The sequence below is a fragment of the Balaenoptera acutorostrata genome, chromosome 13 (assembly GCF_949987535.1).
Source record: "Balaenoptera acutorostrata chromosome 13, mBalAcu1.1, whole genome shotgun sequence".
In the NCBI taxonomy this organism is placed as follows: domain Eukaryota; kingdom Metazoa; phylum Chordata; class Mammalia; order Artiodactyla; family Balaenopteridae; genus Balaenoptera; species Balaenoptera acutorostrata.
This window is the reverse complement of record NC_080076.1, coordinates 59,751,960-59,771,737: the sequence shown is the minus strand read 5'-3', so window position 1 is coordinate 59,771,737 and position 19,778 is coordinate 59,751,960. Positions and strand designations below refer to the sequence as shown.

The window sequence follows — 19,778 nt, the reverse complement described above, 5'->3', positions numbered from 1 at the left end:
AAAAGGCCCAAGAGTTGTGCAAAACGCAGGCCTCCTATATGCACCGGCAGGAGTTTTCATGGCCTGGACTCCGAGGCATAGAATCAAGCAAGCACGTGGCTGATACGCTGGGCCTTCAGGCCTGGAGGTTCCGTGGGCACGAGTGGGGGTGGGTGGCTCAGGGGACGCTGGAGCCCAAGGCTCCTCCGCGGCACTGATGCAGGTTGGGTGAGAAAAAACAGCGACCCAGGACTTATCTTCATATTTTAGCGCTTCGTGTGAACTTGTGCGAAGCTTAAGCAAAAACAAACCTCCAACCACTCTCCGACTCACATCCCTGCATGCTTGCCTCTGTGGCTTTAACTCTTTTCAGGGATTGCACACATTTTAATACCAGCAAACGAAACCGAGTTACCAGGTCCCCTTCAGGCACACTAAGGGCATTTCTCACATCCTCTTTCTCTCCTCCAATCCGCAGCCGACACAAAATTGCGCATCTGTTAGTATGCGTGCCCGATCCTTCCCCTGCTTGCAAAAGCCGGAGTAGCTCCGAGAACTCGCCAGCTATAAAGCCCGGGGTGGCCGGGCAGGAGCCGCTCACCGCGAACCGCGGCTCGGGGGCGGGAGTGGGGCGGGGCCGAGCGCGGGGACCGCCCGGGCGCGGGGCGCAGCCAACCAGCGGCCGGCGAGGGCGGGCCGGCGCGGGCCGAGGGGCGCGGGCAGTCACAGGCGCCCGGCGCGCGCTGCAGGTGGTAACTTGGAGGTGCCACCGCTGCCGCTGCGAGAGGGCCCGGGTCTGAAGGCCCCTTCCAGCCTCTGGGAGCCCTTTCCCGCCGCTGAACCCGAGACCGGATCCGGGACAATCCGAAGGAAAAAGCCGCTGCGCAGGGACCTGTGAGCAGCCCTACCTCTCCTCTGCCCTTGCGCTACTTTTTTTCTTCCAGGAAGGTTGTGCCGGGGAGCGGCGAACAGGCTCCTGGAGGGGCCGGATAGGGACGCTCCCGGTGACCAAGGTGAGCCCCTTTCCTTCCCCTACCCCATCCCTCTGCGCAGACGGTCGCAGGTCGGGACTCCAGCTCTCCGGGTGGGCAGGGGCTGGTGCGTGGGCGCCTGCCCTTGGCTCGAGGTCGAGGAGGGAGAAGGCGAGGAAGGGGCGAGGCTGGCCCGGCCGGGGGCTGCCTTCCCGGGCCCGCCTGGAATCCGCAGGGACGGACAGAGAGGGCTCGGCGGTGGCCGGAGGGCTGACACCCTGGTCGCAGCGGGCCGGAATCGCCCCCCGTGCGCGCCGTTCGGGAGCCGCAGCGGGAGCCGGGCGCGGCGCCTCTGCGAACCTTCGGAGTGAGCGCGCCGGGTCAGGAGAGCGCACGAATCTTCAGTCCCTGCGAGCCCAGAGCGCCGAAGGACGTCATCCCTCTATGCCCCGCAACTCCTCCTCCGCCCCTACTCGCCTCCACCCCTCCGCGCCGGCGGCGCAGCCTATTCGGAGATTTCGTGTCTTGGCCAGCGCGCGGAGTGGTTGCTGCTGTCACTCCCTTCCCTGCCCTCGCCGGAGTTGGAGCGCCCCGGGGTCTGGTGCGCCGGCCCCGGCCTCCTAGCGGTGCCTAGCTGGGGGCGAGTGGGGCAGGCCAGTTATCTGCGCCGAGGGCGGAGGTGGGCGCGGGCTCGCTCTCCAGTGCTCGCTGTATCCATCCCCAACCCCCTGCAGCTTGAACCGCTGGCCAGGGGAGCGGAGTCTCTGTAGCCAGACCTTGCTCGCTCTGGGAAATTGGGGGCCTCCTAGGATGTTGCAAACCTCGGAGGAGAGGCGGGAGCCTCTGCCTCCATCTGGGCGTTTCAGCCCCTGCCGTGAAGTGAACATTGGCTCTGACCTCCGCCTACGGGCTCTGGCATGGGGGTGCTGGCGGCAGTGTGTGTGTGTGTGTGTGTGTGTGTGTGTGTGTGTGTGTGTGTGTGTGTGTGTGTGTGTGTGTGTGTGTGTGTGTGTGTGTGTGTGTGTGTGTGTGTGTGTGTGTGTGTGTGATCCTCCGTGAGGCAGAGGCGCAGGAGCCCCGTCCCCCTGCCCCGCCGCGCCGCAGGGCTCCGCCGCCCCTCGCTGCGAGCGGCGCGCAGCTGCATCCCAGCAACTCAGCGCTGCTGGCCCCTCTCCTCCTCCCGCTCCAGCTGCTAGCCCCCCCCCACTCGCCGCCCACCTAGGCGCGACCCAGGGTGAAAATCATCTGGCCGGAGGGTGCGGGTGGGGGAATCGAGTCGCTCCCGAGGCGAATGGGGCAGGTTTCCAAAATCCAGAGGAACGCCGCTCGCCGGGCATTTCATCTTCCCGCGGCTCGGCTGTGAGGACCTCGGGTAGAGGCTGGCGGAGGCGAATCCGCACTCCAGAGAGGGTGTCGTGTCACTCGGGAAGCCGAAGTTGGGGTCGCTGAGCATCCGAACTCCCTTTGGCGCGTCCTGCGCGGAGGCGGAGGAACCAGGGGCTGGCGTGCAGGCGCGCTGCGCGGGCGGTGGGGAGGCTGGGGACCAGCTGCCGGAGGGCGCCCCGGGCCGCTGGAGCCGGAGGGCTAGGCGTCGGCGTGGGAGGGCGCGTCGGGGCTGCGGCGGGCTCGGGGGCGCCCGACTAGCGCTGGAAGTTGAGGTCGGGGTCCGCGCCGCGTGGTGACAGCCCTCCCGGCCCCTGCGGATTCCCGAGTAGCAGCCAAGCGGCGCGTTCGGTCCCCGCCTCTGCCCGCCGGCCGCGGCTTTCGCTTTTCATTCTGCAGAAGTGAAGCCTCTGCGCCCCGAAAGCCGGGGGTGCTGGAGGCGAAATCCTCCGGGGAGCGAGGGCGGCGCCGAAAAGACTCGGAAAGGGAGAACGCAGGATCCGGCGGGTAAAGCCGTCGAGCGCCAAAGATCCCCGAGGCAAGGCGAGGCTGACCCAGGCAAGAGGTCCGGCTCCCGGCCCTTTGCGCCGCTCTCCCTAGGGGACCAAGGGTTCCAGCCTCCTGCGCCCCCAGCCCAGGCTCGTGGACAACTCCTGTGTAATTCCCTCCGAAGTGCATTGGATTAAGACTGGGCGGGGAGAGGGCTGGAATCCATGAAATGAATGAAAGTAGAAAGGACTGTAAATCTCAAATATAATTCCGGTTTAAATCTAAATTCCGTTTGATTAGAAACAGACTCTAATCTGGTAGCGCAAGGTCTGCGTGCATTTCTCCTAATGACAGTTAGTGGAGGGCCCGCCGGCAAGGCAAGGCTCGTCCTTCCCAAGCTGGAATTGTGCTGCAGATGGAGGTTGGGAAGGGGTGGGAGTGCGGGTGCACATACCCTTAATTTACAGCAGGGAAGCGGTCAAGTTCAGGTTGGTTTGGAAATGACCTTGCAGGCCTTCTTCCCCTTCTCATCTGCCACAGGCATTTCCCACCTGGATCAGTTACATACGTTCAGAGACTTAGCGACACCAAGGGGTTAAAGATCCTCTCCTGTAACATTAGTTTCCAAAGAGGACTTTTAAAGAGGCTTCTTAGAACTGTAGTGCCCTCAGGAAAACATTCTCAGTTAGGAGGAGCAGGGGTGTAAAACCGAAATTTTATAACTAGACTGTGATATCTCAGCCCCAGTAAGGGAGGTTTCCTCCAGACTGTGGTGTAAGTTATTGAGAGCAGGGCTCTGTCTCATCCTTTGTCCCCCCAGGGCCTGGTATATAGTAGGTGTTCAACAAACATATATAGACTGATGCTTATAATTTAAAATGTTGGCCTGAAAAGACATTTAATAATTTCTAGGGTCAGTCATTTTTAAAATCAGAATATTAAACCAATTATAATAGTCATTATGAGGCCTAATGTGCATTGTTTACATGTACTTTTAAACTATTTGGGATTTGTGAAATCACTTTGAATAAAAATGCACTTAAGGTGTTGGGAAGTTTAGAAATAACAGCATGACCGTTGCATGTTTAAAGTCCCTCTGTAACAGTCTCGGATTGAATACCTCTAGAAATGGAGATCTCACTACTTTCACAAGGGTTCTATCCACTTTAGATAAACTCATTATTCAAATGTTAGGAACTCAAGGTTGAACATGACAGGGCCTCTGCCCGTACGTGCTGGTTGGCAGGGCCAAGAAGGAAACGTGATTTGGTGCTACTGGCTAGACACGGGAGAAAGTTAAGGGATCTCAGCGCTTTGAGTGGCAGCAGCAAGGGACACTTGACTGAGGATGGTCCTATGCTTTGGATTTGGAGGAGGAAGAGAACAATATAAACTGACTAATAAGAACTTTCTCGAAGCTCGGCCTGCTTATCTATTCCTTCCAGCGCCATTTCCTGAGCTATAACACTCAGCCCTCTCTCTCTCTCCTACACGCCTACGCTTCTTACATGTAAGAGCCGTCTCCAAGCCTCTCTGTTCCTTTTCTTCTTGAATCCTAAGATTCTTCATGCTATCCCCATCCCCGCATTGCCAGCTCTGCTCACAACACACTGAATATTAACATGCTATCTCTGAAAATTAAAAAAAAAAAAAGAAAGAAAAAGGAGCAAAAACTCAAGCAGGGAATGATTTGTGTAGGACTTGAAGTCAGGGCGGTTGGCGGTGAGTGGTTCATTAAAAAGATCCAGGGAGCCGGATGAGTCACGGGTCCACTGTGGGCAACCACTTCCTCATCATTTTCACCTGCCACACGGTGAGAATCCATTTATGACTCCACCGTTCTCAGAGGCAGTGGGATGGAGACTGTGAGAGCGAGCACATGGAACGTAGAATTTTCCAGTTCAGAACCAGTTAACCAAGAACAGCAAGACCCACAATTAGTTAGAAAACACGATTTTCCGCGGAGAGCTGCTTAAGGGGCTGGAGATTGTAAAAGCTATCGAACCGTGCTCTTCACAGTTCTCCATCTTCACCAAAGATGGAGAAACATCAATGGCTGTTAGAAAGTTTCTGATTTGTCATTTTACCAGGGAGTCAGTGAAATGGCGCTAGAGAAAGCAAAGCAGCCAGCAGATCGCTGAGGGGAAGAAAATCTTTGTGTTTTAGTGCTACTCGAGTAGCACGTGAGGCCTTTGTTTGACAGCATTCGGTGTCATGATGACATGAGGTACAAAGCAGGTCTGATAGATGGGCCACCTGTGTGCTGAAGGGCCACCGGTCACGGAGCCCAAAGCTAATACAGGGGCTCATATCCCGGTGGGATTGTGGACAGAAATCAGGACACCGGAGCTAGAAGTACAGTATCTTGTAATCCTCAGTAGCGAGAGAGTGAGCAGCTAATTAGGTTAAGAACGGTGATGTGATAGGGGATGGCATTGCATATAATTGGGGTCGATTAGGAGGATTTCAGTCAAGTGGCATGAACCCAGATCAGAACTGGAGGAAAGATATGAATGGGCAAAGGAATGCCCGGTAGTACTTACACTGGGAATTCGGAAACAGAAGGAGGGAGAGAGCTGCCGTGTCTCCGTGTGGTGGGGAAGCAAGGGCAGGAGTCAGAACTCAGACCCCTCACTGTTGCTACATCACGCTATGTAACGTCTCTGAGCCACAGTGACCCCATCAGTAAAATGGGGATAAGGATACTTCCTGGTGAGGAATCAATAACCTGTAAATACCTCACATTTACTTGTTACTATGGCATGTTATTTCTGGCTCTTAGGTTAGCTACCCTGGCAACAAGTTTCCGGTTTGCTAGACCCAGGAGTATAGATTGGCTGGATGAATTATTACCAGGTCTTTCTCTTCAGCCTCCGTTAGAAATCCAGTCTCACATTTCCAACTGCCAAGTAGATATTTTTACCCAGCTGTTCCAGAGTCACCTCAGACTGAATAGGTCTAAAACTTTCATTCATCAATTTCCTACTTTCCTCCCTTATCCCAGTACATGTCCTGAGTCGCCAGGCAGGAAGCCTGGTCTTCATTTTTTACACCTTCTTCTTCTCACGTTGCTGCCCTGTAGACACACAGAAATGCCAGTGGTCTTGTTGTGGTGACTCCCACTGTCACTTCCTTTCTATATTATTGTCACCAGTCCTTCCCCAGACTCTTGTCACCTCCTGCTTGGACCGTTGTGGTCATCATCCCATCCCACTCTCATCCCAGCCCCCTAACCCGGGCTTCCAGCTCAGTCCTTTGATTGGACAGTTTTGATCACATCATTGCCTGACTCCAAACTTCAGGTCTCTCCTATTTCCTGAAGGATAAGATCTCAACCCTTTATATCTGTGTTCACAGCCCTGTGTCCAACACTCAGTGTGATCTCCCACTGGCCCTGGCAGGAAACCCATTGCACCTGTCCCCGTCTTGGATGCACACCTTTAAATTTTATTTCCATGTCCTTTGCTCATCCATTTCCTTCAGCGGAAATACCCCTCCTCTCCATATCTTCCTCTTGAAATCCCACCGGTTTTTCAAGGTCCAACTCAAACACCACCTCCCTTCTGAAGTTTTCCCTGATCATTCTCAGAAGGGCTCCCTCCCCTTTCAGCAGATCTTTGCATTTTCCTCTTATGTGGCACGTACCAGGTCTTTATTCTGTAGTGTGTTCCTGTTGATGGGAGAACTTATTCATCTTTGTATTCATCATTGAGTGGTGCCCAGAGTGGAGACTCCGTCACTTTTCATTGAGTGAATGGTTGTGTAGTGATGCCTGAGAAAGACAATGAAAGAAGGATGCTCCAAACCCAAGTCGGTAGGAGGAAGAAGTAGCCAACCCTTGATCGGGTCTTCGAAGGTGAAGTGAAAAAGAGGCAATTATCTGAAAGTCACAAACTACCCTCTACGTCCTTTTTGTCTAATTAAATGAATAACTTAAGCTTTGGTAGCTGGAGGAATCTGTGTCATTATTGACATTCTTCATTGTAGAAATGAGCTTCTAGTCATGTGAATTGGACAGTTTTCCAAAACAGACCAGAATGTGGGGAAGCCAAAGCTGACAGTGATTGGGCTGAAAGAAAACAGATATCCTGGGCAAGATGCCTGTAAATGCTGAACGCATCCAGAAAGAGGGAAGAATTCTTGGTCTGGGGCTCATGAATTTGTCTGATCTAGAATTCCTTTTAGGAAGCTTTTCATCTGATTCCTCTCATGGCTCCTTGATTTGCAAAATATACATACTATATTATCAAAATATATAATCATGCATGTGTTAATTAGCATGGGTAGTTGTCTGAATGTTTCTGATCGAGAAGAATAAAAAGACTAAGCCGATCCTCTTGTGTATACAATATGTTTGAGGACAGGTGGAAAAACAAATTATTATGAAAAGCTTGCCAGCTTGCTTGTTCTAGGAAGAGAAATGCTTCCAAACAGTCTTAAATATACAAGCCTTCAAACTTGAGAGGATAAATCCATCCTCATCAAATAAACAGCCCATTGCACACGAGGAATGAACAAGTAGGAAAAAAAATAGGACATGATCAGGTGCTGAGGTTTTGAATAGTTAGGACTGGGACACTTATTATTTAATGTTGGAATTATACTCTCAAACCTCTTCTAGAATCTGAGCAATTGGATGATCTAAGTGATCAAGGGCTTTTGTATCTGTGCTATATAAATTTTGACACATGGTGTTTTAAAGATTTTTTTTTAATGTGGACCATTTTTAAAGTCTTTATTGAATCTGTTACAATGTTGCTTCTGTTTTATGTTTTGGTTTTTTGGCGGCAAGGCATGTGGGATCTTAGCTCCCTGACAAGGGATGGAACCCATACCCCCTGCAGTGGAGGGCAAAGTATTAACCACTGGACCACCAGGGAGGTCCCCACACATGGTGTTTATAGGGTTTACAAAAATATATTACAAAATAGAAAAGATGTTGGTCATCCACTGGGTGAAAACATTTGGCCACATGTGTGATTCTTATTCAGGACACTGTTCCAAACTGGCTAATGGAAATGATAGTGTTACTATATCACAGAGAAAATGAAAAAAAAACAAAAAAAGAAACTAAATGGCATCTCAAAGTGAGACACAATATTTTAATTACTAGTCTGATAGTTGTTTTTTTTTTTTTAAATCAGCATTTTGCCATACAAATCTCTCCATCTCTGTAACCTCTTCGATATAGAAGTCCATCATGGAAGATTCACATGAACTAATTCAAATACAAGCAAATATTTGTTTTTTAAAATTTTATTGAAGTATAGTTGATTTACAATGTTGTGTTAATTTCTGCTGTACAGCAAAATGATTCATTATGGTTTATCATAGGATATTGAACATAGTTCACTGTGCTATACCTTGTTTTTTATCCATTCTATATATAATGGTTTGCATCTGCTAATCCCAAACTCCCAATCCTTCCTTCCCCCACCCCCTATCCCCTTTGGCAACCACAAGTCTGTTCTCTATGTCTGTGAGTCTGTTTCTGTTTCATAGATATATTCATTTGTGTCATATTTTAGATTCCACATATAAGTGATATCATATGGTATTTGTCTTTCTCTTTCTGACTTACTTCACTTAGTATGATCATCTCTAGGTCCATCCATGTTGCTGCAAATGGCATTATTTCATTCTTTTTAATGGCTGAGTAATATTCCATTGTGTGTGTGTGTGTGTGTGTGTGTGTGTGTATACACATATATCACATCTTCTTGATCCATTCATCTGTCGAGGGGCATTTAGATTGTTTCCATGTCTTGGCTATTGTAAATAGTGCTGCCATGAACATAGGGGTGCACAAATGCAAGCAAATATCTAATCAGAGACTAATATTCACCTTCAAAAGAGAACGTCTTTCTTTCCCCCCAGCAGCCATAAAATTCTGCAGCGCCAAATCATCAAACCAGGAGCCCGTGCGGGCAAAGACTATTTGGATAAGCTAGAGGTCTGCGTTAAAACAGACCGAGATACATTTGCATTCCACCTAAGATAGTTGTTTTTTTGGATGTCGGATGCCCTTTTTAGTTTGGGTTGTGAGAAACCCCAAATCTCTCTTTCTTATAGAAATCTGTCTTATAGATAAGATAATATCTATACAAAATGAGAATGTTTAGAATGCATAACGTGCAGACCCTAAAGGGCAGTGTGAACGTGGTGATACAACATAAAATGCGCAGGAGAGCCTTGCTGCTATGGTCAGTGCCCATCCCACTGTGTAGGAGCTCCACGGAGAGTACCTTTTGGGAAAGAGGGGACAACAACGATCATATGTGGGTGGATATTGGGGTGGGGACACGTATGAGGTGCCACACTTTGCCTGTTTTCCCTCTGTATCTCAGTGTCTTCCTTTCATGCCAATTCCTGAAACACCCTTTTATCGAAGTCTTAACGATGACTTTCAACACGGATCCTTAGAAACTGTTTAAATACAGTAATGTCATTTTTGGAAAGCATTCTCCCTGCTTTCACCCACCTTCTACACGTCTATGAACTAAGCTTCCATCCCCTGCCCATACACATAAGTCAGTGTCTCTATATCGTGTTATTCTGGATTTCCTTGGAAACAGAGCCTGAGATCAGGATTTGGGTGCCAAGTGGGGACAATCAAGCCGTCACACTCACCCAGCTGCACTCCTGTGCCAGCAGCTTCTCCTGAATGTCTGGGGACACATTACCTAAGTGTTCTGAGTCTAGGTTTCTTCTGCAAAACTAGTTTAGTACTACCTACCTAGCAGAGTTGTTATTAGGACTAGGAAAAATACTTATAAAATGTCTGGTATATAGTAAGTGCTTGAACAAGTGTGCCCATTCCTTTGTGTCCTATGATGTATATTATATTAACATTTAATTCAGTATGAAAATTTGTATTTAACCAATCAACTTTTAGTCTCAATATCTGTGTCTCAAACTTTTGGTTCTGACTCTATTTTTTAATCATTAAAAAATGAACTGTAATCCTGAGTATATTTAAATGTAATTTTCTTTTTGGCACTTTTCAAGTTTTTTTAAAAAATAGTAACCAAAGTACAGTGCAGTTAGGAAGATAAACCTGATAATCCTACTGCAAAAGTTTCTGCATTTTAAAATCGATTAGAAATTTATAACAAATATTTTGTTATGTATAACAATTGTTATTGTTATTATTATTTGTTATGAATGATGCATCATTCATACCTTCTCTATATGTGCATCATTCATGTTGCAAAGATAGTGAGTGGCATAGACATTTATCCTCTGTCTGCACTAAGATAATCCATGACAAATTCATTTCGACTCCTTGATCTTGAGGTGATGAACATTGACCATTTAATCACCAAGATGATTAGGTAAAACTGCTGCACCTTGTGTTTTTCAAATGGACAGAGCTGATCTATTTCTTGGAAGAGCAGTTTAATTTTCAGTGGATATAAGAGTAACCCATGTTTTCCAGGCCAAAAAGCTTAATAACTTTAAGACAACTGACTCTATCACCACCTGCAATTGTGGAAATTCTAAATAGAGTTAGATTTCTCCTAACTGACCTTAGGAAGCCCTGGGGAATCCCTCCCCTGCTTCCAAGACCACATCCTCTCTGTGCTGTCTGTACCCCCCCCCCCATTTTCACTTGCTTTTATTCAAGCCACACTAGTGACATTTGACATTAAAGATCCCAAATGCACCAAAGGATGCTGATAAACCCACTGTGGCCTGAACCCAACAGAGAGGGGCCCATGTGGCCAGGAGGTGACATGTTCTCCAGCTTTCCTGAGGTCTGGATTGGGTGCAGGTTCTGGATCACTGCTCAGTCGGCTGTGTTATCCCCGTGGCCCAGGAGGTCCAGCATTCATCCCCTTTTCTTGGAGACACCACCACACAACAGTGCCACTCGGTGGGTTCTGTGATTGAGGTGAAGTGGCTCTTTCACTCAGGACCCGGACACGAGCATCCGGGTGTTAGGATGGAGGGTGGAGCCAGGCATACTCTGTGTCACCCTCCAAATCTGTTCCAGCTTTCATGGTTTCATATGAAATTCTTGGCACATAGTAAACGTGTGAACAGGTGTACCCAATTTGCAAGCTTGTGAAATCTTGGAGTTTATCAAATAGGCAGTGGGGAACCATGGGGGGGGGATGTATGCAGAAGAGTAATACAGGAGGCTAGAAATAGAAAGCTTACTCTGGCTACGGGTGGGGTGAGTTTGATGGCGTAAGAGGGCAAAAAGCTAGATGGGCAACTAGGAGGCTTTCCCACCTAAGCACCACACCCCACACTAACTTGGGACCTTGATTCTCTTCTCCTTTGACCTGGGTTCTTTCCCAGGAGGCCCCTAACTTTTTCTCCTAAGGTTAGATGTTGGAATAACAAAAGCTACAAACGTAGAGATTTCATTCTTCAAAGGTTGGGTGGCTTAGATTCTTTCACAAATTTTATGAATCTTGGGGAATATTATCATATTCCAATGTCATCTGTTGAACACGTTGTATTTATAAAGGATGAGTAACTTGTGCTATTCTTAGCTATTTGCTTCCTTTGAAAAACATATTAAAATGAGTTAGGTAATTCAACAGTGAGTAATGCTGCTGAAGTGTATGTGCGACCCAGATGTCAAACCTTTTCACTCAGTGAAAAAGTATCACGATGTTTTGATTTATGTCTTGTACTTTTGATATATGAGTATATGCCTATCTTTCAGGTTATTTCATGTAGTATTTTGTCTCAAGTGTAGCTTTGCTCGCCCCTAGATATGGTTAGAAGATAACTAAGTGTGTTTCAGGAAAAATAAGCAGTGATATAATTTTCCAGATTGTGGGTTCATCAGCACTTAATTTCCCTAGATGATGGTTTATTCATCTTTATGATGGAGTTACAGTGGCTCCAACTTTCAAATCTACAATCCTGAAGCATCAGCATAGATTAAAAACCTTTTGTTTTTTAAACCGGATAACATCACATAAACTTCATGATAGTTTTTATATGTTAGCATTATTGAAACACAATGTTAGCACAAGGAAATGAAAATATCACTTTGCACAGGGTCTGCTATACAAAAATACTAAGTATGCTGTGTAGTAGAAATTACCACAACATTGTAAATCAACTGTACTTCAATAAGATAAATTAAAAATGAAAGAAGACAAAATATATACTAAAGAATTCTTTAATAACAATAATAATAGTAATAGTATTATTATTAGGAGCACAGGTAATATAGTTTTTGTTCTCCGGATAATTGATCACATTAGCCTGACGACAGTCAATGTCTCATTTTTCGGAATTGGCTCGGCACTTTTCCTGTTTAACCATGTTACCCAGAATTTCATGTTTATGTTCCTCTCCTTTCACCTCTCTGCCTAGATTTGGATGATCTCAGAGATATTCTGGGTAATCTTTACAAAGCCTGGCAAGATGATTTATCTGTGTGGTTTTCACTAAAATCTATTGAAGTGATAAGCACAGGCTAAAGTATAGCACATCTTTCAAAATGCTTTCTCCTGGACTCCATTTGGCCTAAGGAAATGGGGTGTTGGTTACATCTGACCAGCTGTTAGTCTAGTGGAAGGTAAAGGTCCACTGGGCAGGGCTGGAAATGCAGCAAGTGGCTTTAGCAGTGAGCTGCTTGTATGACGCTTCAGAGAACAGCTGGACTGAGCCACTGGTGACGTCCTATTGGAGTGCAGTTCACTTACTACCTGGAAGTGAGTGGATGTGGAAAAAGTATCTGACCCATAAAATTATTGCTCTGACCAAAAGTATAATTTTAATAAGATTGAGAAAGGGAGCTGAGAATAGAAAAAAAAAATGAAACAAGGAAAATAACGATTCTCTCACGTTATACTTCACTGTGTTGGATGCCAATGAAAGTGAGTGCTGGGCATCAATAAAGAAAGTTGCATTGTGTTCATAGAAAATTAGTGTCAAATAAATATGCTCTCCGTCTTTCTCTGCCCACTGCCTCTGAATATCGCCCTAGTCCCTACTTCAAAACAACAACAGGCTTCCCTGGTGGTGCAGTGGTTAAGAATCCGCCGGCCAATGCAGGGGACACGGGTTTGATCCCTAGTCTGGGAAGATCCCACATGCCACGGAGCAACTAAGCCCGTGCGCCACAACTACTGAGCCTGCGCTCTAGAGCCCATGAGCCACAACTGCTGAGCCTGCGTGCCGCAACTGCTGAAGCCTGCGCGCCTAGAGCCCGTGCTCCGCAACAAGAGAAGCCACCGCAATGAGAAGCCCGCGCGCCGCAACAAAGAGTAGCCCCACTCACCCCAACTAAAGAAAGCCCATGCGCAGCAACGAAGACCCAATACGGCCAAAAGTAAATAAATAAAATAAATTTGAAACAACAACAACAAACAAACCAAAACTCTTTTCTTTTCCTTCCAGTTTTATTGAGATGTAATTGACCTACAGCACTGTAAAAGTTTAAGGTGTGCAGCATAATGATGTGACCTACATACAACATGAAATGATGACCCCAGTAAGTCTAGTGAATATCCATTACCTCATACAGATAAAAAATAAAAGAAAGAGAAAAAAACCTTTTCTTCCTTATAATGAGAACTCTCAGGATTTACTCTCTCAACTGTCATATATAACATACAGCAGTGTTAATTGTATTTATCATGTTGTATATTATATCCTAGTATTTACTTATTTCATAACTTTGTACCTTTTGACCACTTTCATCCAATTCCCCCCTCTCACCCGACACCCACCTCAGGTAACCACAAATCTGATCTCTTTTTCTCAGTTTGTTTTTTTTTTGAAGTATAATTGACCTACAACACTATGTCTGTTCTTGGTACGCAACATTGTGATTTGTTATTTCAATACATTACGAAACGATCACCACAAGTCTAGCTACCCTCTGTTAACATACAAAGATATTACCTAGTGATTGACTATATTCCCCGTGCTGTAGATTTCATCCCCATGACTCATTTGTTTTACAGCTGGAAGTTTCTACCTGTTGATCCCAAAACTCTCTTAACAGCCAAGAGCCAGATTTTTGTAGGGCTGTCCTTTTACATAGAGGATATAGTGGGTGTTCAATAAATGCAAAGAATCATAGTGACTTGATTTAGCGTCGTGAACCGGGATGGAAACTAAGCACATCCGTTCACTCGTTTTCAAAAAAGTTTAAGTGGCTGAGTTCATCAGAGTGATAGTTTAAAGATCCTGTCTCTGCTAAACCTCTCCTTGTAACTTCAGCGAGGGGTTTGATTTTCCCTTAACACCCAATAGTCAGAGAGCTGTGAGAACATGCGTTCCACCCGGGCTGAAAACACTGAGCTGTGTTCCAGATGCCTTCTTCTCTTCATGGTCAGATGGGTTCCTGGTTGTAGCCACAAGCTGAATTTGTCCACATGGGGTTGCTTGCTCGAGATTTACGGTGTGGTTCTCCCCCACTTTGTGTTGACTCTTCTCTGTTCACAAAGAGACACGATGAATGCAGAAATATGCTTTTTGGCATTGACCTACTAAAGTATCAGTTTGCTCCTGATGTGAAAGCCAGCATCAAAGATGTGGACAGGACAAGGTCAGTGACCTCTGAACATCTTGAAGCCTTTTATTTTTCAACTGCGCTCATGCCGGGGAGAAGCCTGGCTTTAGTAGTCCTGTGCCCTTTGGAACAGGTTGAGCATCTGCTGACAGAGTCTTCCTTTTCATTTGAGCCCATGGTCTTTGGAAGGTTTGCATCTCCCCCCATAAGGAATGCCCGCAAATCTCATACTTTGCCAAGTTTCGGCTTTCCTTTTCTGAGTTATTTTTCAAAGCAGAAGGCAAGCAATGATCACAGGGTCATTTAATGTATGTAGTGCATTTTGTTTTTTAGAGCATAGAAATGCTTATGTTCTTCAGCCTTTGGCTTTTTCGGTCCTACGGGTGAAAAGATTAGATTGATAAAAGGCAGAGACCTACTTTCGGAATGTAGGCATTCCCCATTTTACAGATGAATCATTTTTCCAAAAGTGCATTTGTCAGTATTTGTTTGGAATTTTGAATTCTTTGCCCGGAGAGAAGATGTTGAAAATTATGGTTAGGTTTCCAGGCTAGTTCAGACAACTATACTCAATCTATGTCATGAGCAAATTTTGGAACTATTAGTACCAGTGGTAGGACTCAGACAGGAAACCAATGGTGCCCCAGGAGGCCATGGGGGCAGCCGAAGGCGCAATTCTTTCGATGCACATATAGCATCCCTCCCTGAATCCCTCATCCATCTTCTGCCCATTTCTCTGGGCTCTGATGTCCACATACTATCCTGAGTCACACTTCTATGCTTATAGTTAGGCTTTCTTCCCAAAATACATTCCTCATTCCAAATGTATTACCTTCTCTCTTTCTCAAATAAAACTACCATTTTCTTAGTTCTGCTGCTCTAACCTGGTAATAGCAGGGAAGCCACCTGATTAAATTAATCATATTTTTGTATGTGTGCAAGGGATTGATAACCCCATAACCCTTCATGCTATTTGCATTAAAAAATAGAATGTCTCACAGGTGGCCAACAGGCACATGAAAAGATGCTCAACATTGCTAATCTTTAGAGAAATGCAAATCAAAACCACAATGATGTATCATCTCACACTGGTCAGAATGGCCATCATCAAAAAGTCTACAAATAATAAATGCTGGAGAGGGTGTGGAGAAATGGGAACCCTCCTACACTGTTGGTAGGAATGTAAATTGATACAGCCACTATGGAGAACAGTATGGAGGTTCCTTAAAAAACTAAAAATAGAGTTAGCACATGATCTAGCAATCCCATTCCTGAGCATATATCTGGAAAAGATGAAACTCTAATTCAAAAAGATACATGCACCCCAGTGTTCATAGCAGCACTATTTACAATAACAAGACATGGAAGCAATCTAAGTGTCCAATGACAGATGAATGGATAAAGAAGATGTGATGTATATATATACACATAAACACACACACACATACACACACATGCAATGGAATATTACTCGGCCATTAAAAAGAATGAAATAATGCCATTTGTGGCAACATGGATGGACCTAGAGATGATCATACTAAGTGAAGTAAGTCAGAAAGAGAAAGCCAAATATCATATGATATCACTTCCATGTGGAAACTAAAAAATAATACAAACGAACTTATTTACAAAACAGAAACAGACTCACAGACATAGAAAACAAACATGGTTGCCAGAGGGGAAAGTGAGGGGAGGGATAAATTAGGAGTTTGAGATTAGCAGATATACACTACTATATATAAAATGGATAAACAACAAGGATTTACTCTATAGCACAGGGAAATATATTCAATATCTTATAATAACTTGTAATGAAAAAGAATCGAAGAAAATATATATGTATAACTGAATCACTTTGCTGTACACCTGAAACTAATACAACATTGTAAATCAACTCTACTATGATAAAAAAAAATAGAATGTCTTGTAACTCAAATCAAATACAGATTGTTGTATTTACTTCAGTTTGGTTTTCACTTATTTTTTTACAAGCAAGGTACTGATGTGGGCCATGAGAATAAAAGTGTGAATAAAATATGATGCTTATCATCTCACAGGGAGACAAGTATATAAATGCCAATAAACATGATACAAAATGTGATAATGATGAATTTCAAAAGAGAACTTTATGAAAATATCAAATCTTATACATTACTGGAGAGAAGCAGATAAACTGATAACAATAATATTGAAAAATAATTTGCATTTTCTTATAAAGATGTGCACATATTCCAACATAGTAATTCTGCATATAATTATATACCATTGAGAAACTGTCACACATATGCACCAAAAAATGTTTCAAAAATACCCATAATAGCAGTAAATTGGAAACAGCACAAATGTCTTTGGACAGGAGAATGGATAAGTAAATAATGGCACAGTCACAAAATGAGATATTATACAAGCCACAGAAATGAATGAAGTATATAGGTTTAACCAACCATGTGGATGAATCATTAATAATGATGATCAAAATGAAAGCTGCAGAAGATTGAATGATATAATACAATTTTATAAGGCTTTTTTTTTTCAAAACCATGCAAAACTTAACAGTATTCTTTAGGAAAACCTACGTTGCGTGGCAGCCAGGGGGTAGGGCAGGAGGACTGAATGGCAGATGCAGAGATTTTGGTAACAGTCTTGTGTTACTACATTAGGTGATGGGTTCACAAGTGTTCATTTTATTATTACACTTGCACATGTATATTTACATGTATGAAATTATTGCATAATAAAAACATTTTATGTGCACTTTTTAAGTGACCACCCCAGTTTGGGGGAAACACCAGAGAGGGGGCACTTAATTCTGACAGAAAGGCTGGGAAGGCTTCCTGGCGGAGGGGGCTGTGTTCACCCTGGACTTGGAGGAAAAGTAGGGCTTTGGGGGTCAGACAAATGCTGAGTGGTGGAGAGTGGGGAGAGAGAGAGTGAGGTGGCCATGTACATGGTGGGCTTGTGACAGAGAACTCGGGTGGGCTTGGGGGGACCAGAGGTGTAGAAGCTGCAGCTGGGAGAGGTGGGGCAGGGGTGTGGTGTATTCTTTCTATGTAAGGAGCCAGGTGACCATGATGCCAGTCAGCCTGCTCAAGAACCCATGAGGTCACCAATGGAATGAAAGGAAAAGAAGCCACAGATGGAACCAGGGGAGGGCAGGGAACCCAGGTAAAGAAAATCAGGAAGACCCCTTGAACGAGGGGTTGAACCAGAGAGCCCAGAACCACGACATTCCAGGCAGAAGGGGCTTTCAGACCCATGGAGGGAAGGATTCCATGGCACCGAAAAGGGCTGTCCTTGAGAAAAGGGAGTAAGTAGATAAATGGAATCACAGATTCCAGACAAATGTTAAAGTTGAACGAGTTTCCAGAAGCCACATCAAGCGAGTTACCACATCCAACGTCAGATGTCAGGGCGTAGAGTTTCAACCAAATCATCACGGGATAGAGGATTCTATTTCTAATCTATTCATGAATTACAGGCATCCGTCTTCACTGTACACTCATTCACTCCCTTTCTGTTTCTCTCTCTGTTACGTATACATCGTAGTTACCTGAAAGTTGAGCAGCTCTTGGATGGCCAGTTGTAATGGGAAGAAACCAAGAAAAGGAACTGCCATTTACTGAGCACCTACTATGCTCCAAGTATTCTGATCTAAGGGCTGCATATGCCTTTATTTCTGGCTTTTCCCACACCTCTGTAGTAATGTTGAGACAACAAAATCAAGGCTTGCCCAGGGCAAGTGACTCACCAAGCCAAAGTCGATTCAAAAATACAGTCTGTCTGGGACTTCCTCTGTGGTCCAGTGGTTAAGACTCCGCGCTTCTACTGCAGGGGGCACGGGTTTGATCCCTGGTTGGGGAACTAAGATCCCGCATGCTGCGTGGTGAAACACACACACACACACACACACAAATACAGACTATCTCTATGAAATCATACCGGTTCCCTCCTTCACACCCTAACCCTACCCCTAACCCTTAAAACAAAGCACCTTTAAAGAAAAGCTATAATTAGATCCATTGAGAAGTTTAACTCCATGCATTTTTTGCTCAGATGTCTTTAGCATTTTTAAAGATGTGCCCTCTTCTCCTATGTTCTACCATCTCAGTCTTGATGGAAGGTTCTAGCACCTTATCAGTTGCTCTCTTTAAGGTACAGGCTGTCCCCTCAGTGATGCTGTTCCAGCAGGCGTCCCTGGAAATATACTTGGATAACAGTGTTTGCTGCGACCAGCCTTGTTTCCTGGCTGTGTTCCATCGTCCCCTTCACACACATTTCCTTACCTTGACATGCCTTACATCTGTCTTCTCTCACTGATTTTACGAACATACAATTATTTTCTTGTTATTAAAATCATAATCACGCTTTCAGTTGCTATTTATTCCTGGAAACTGCATATTAAGATAATTATTTTTATCTTGCTGACACTAAAGTTAACAACTCATAAATTTTATTTTATAGTCATGGATATTAACCCCATAGCTGCCTGACTCTAGTTTCTGGGTGAAAAGAGAAGTGAGGTTTTTTTCCCTAAGAGTTAGGGGAATGCAGAAAGGACTTGAGGGTGGATAAAGTTTGCAACCACTTCTGAGGGGACAGGTACCAAAGAGCCACCAAGGAAGCAGAGAAGGTTTGCAAGCAGCAGGGGAGGGCCTCACTGAAGTCAGGAAGGACCATCTTTCCTAGAAGCTCCATTTCCTCCCACCCCACAGAGTATCCTTAGAGCTCTGACCCTTATTTTTGGCTCCACTGGAATGTGGGCTCCTCTACAAATATTTGCCACTTCCCAATTAACCATAACGTGGGTTTTAAAAGGTAAGCGCAATGCAGACACTGTACTGACCATGTAGAGGAAGTTACTTATTTATTTATTTATTTTTTTTTTTTTTCAAACATCTTTATTGAAGTATAATTGCCTTACAATAGTGTGTTAGCATCTGCTTTATAACAAAGTGAATCTGTTATACATATACAATATGTTCCCATTTCTCTTCCCTCTTGCCTCTCCCTCCCTCCCACCCTCCCCATCCCACCCCTCTAGGTGGTCACAAAGCACCGAGCTGATCTCCCTGTGCTATGCGGCTGCTTCCCACTAGCTATCTATTTTACATTTGGTAGTGTATATATGTCCATGACACTCTCTTACCCTGTCACATCTCACCCCACCCCCTCCCCATATCCTCAAGTCCATTCTCTAGTAGGTCTGTGTCTTTATTCCTGTCTTGCCACTAGGTTCTTCATGGCCTTTTTTTTTTTTTTTTTCCCTTAGATTCCATATATATGTGTTAGCATACTGTATTTGTTTTTCTCTTTCTGACTTACTTCACTCTGTATGACAGATTCTAACTCCATCCACCTCATTACAAATACCTCCATTTCATTTCTTTTTATGGCTGAGTAATATTCCATTGTATATATGTGCCACATCTTCTTTATCCATTCATCTGTCGATGGACATTTAGGTT

The 19,778-nt window shown here is 45.0% G+C and overlaps 1 protein-coding gene across 2 annotated transcripts in view; it reads left to right on the top strand.

The window, feature by feature from the left end:
• Window positions 1–691: 691 nt before the first annotated feature.
• EPB41L3 (erythrocyte membrane protein band 4.1 like 3) overlaps window positions 692–19,778 on the top strand; it is a 226,594-nt gene continuing 207,507 nt past the window's right edge. Inside the window, exon 1 of one of the 2 annotated variants that reach the window (XM_057526594.1) lies at window positions 692–992. The gene's annotated coding sequence lies outside the window, so the exon portion shown is untranslated. The remainder of the gene's footprint in view (window positions 993–19,778) is intronic. The other variant, XM_057526600.1, reaches the window with a different exon arrangement.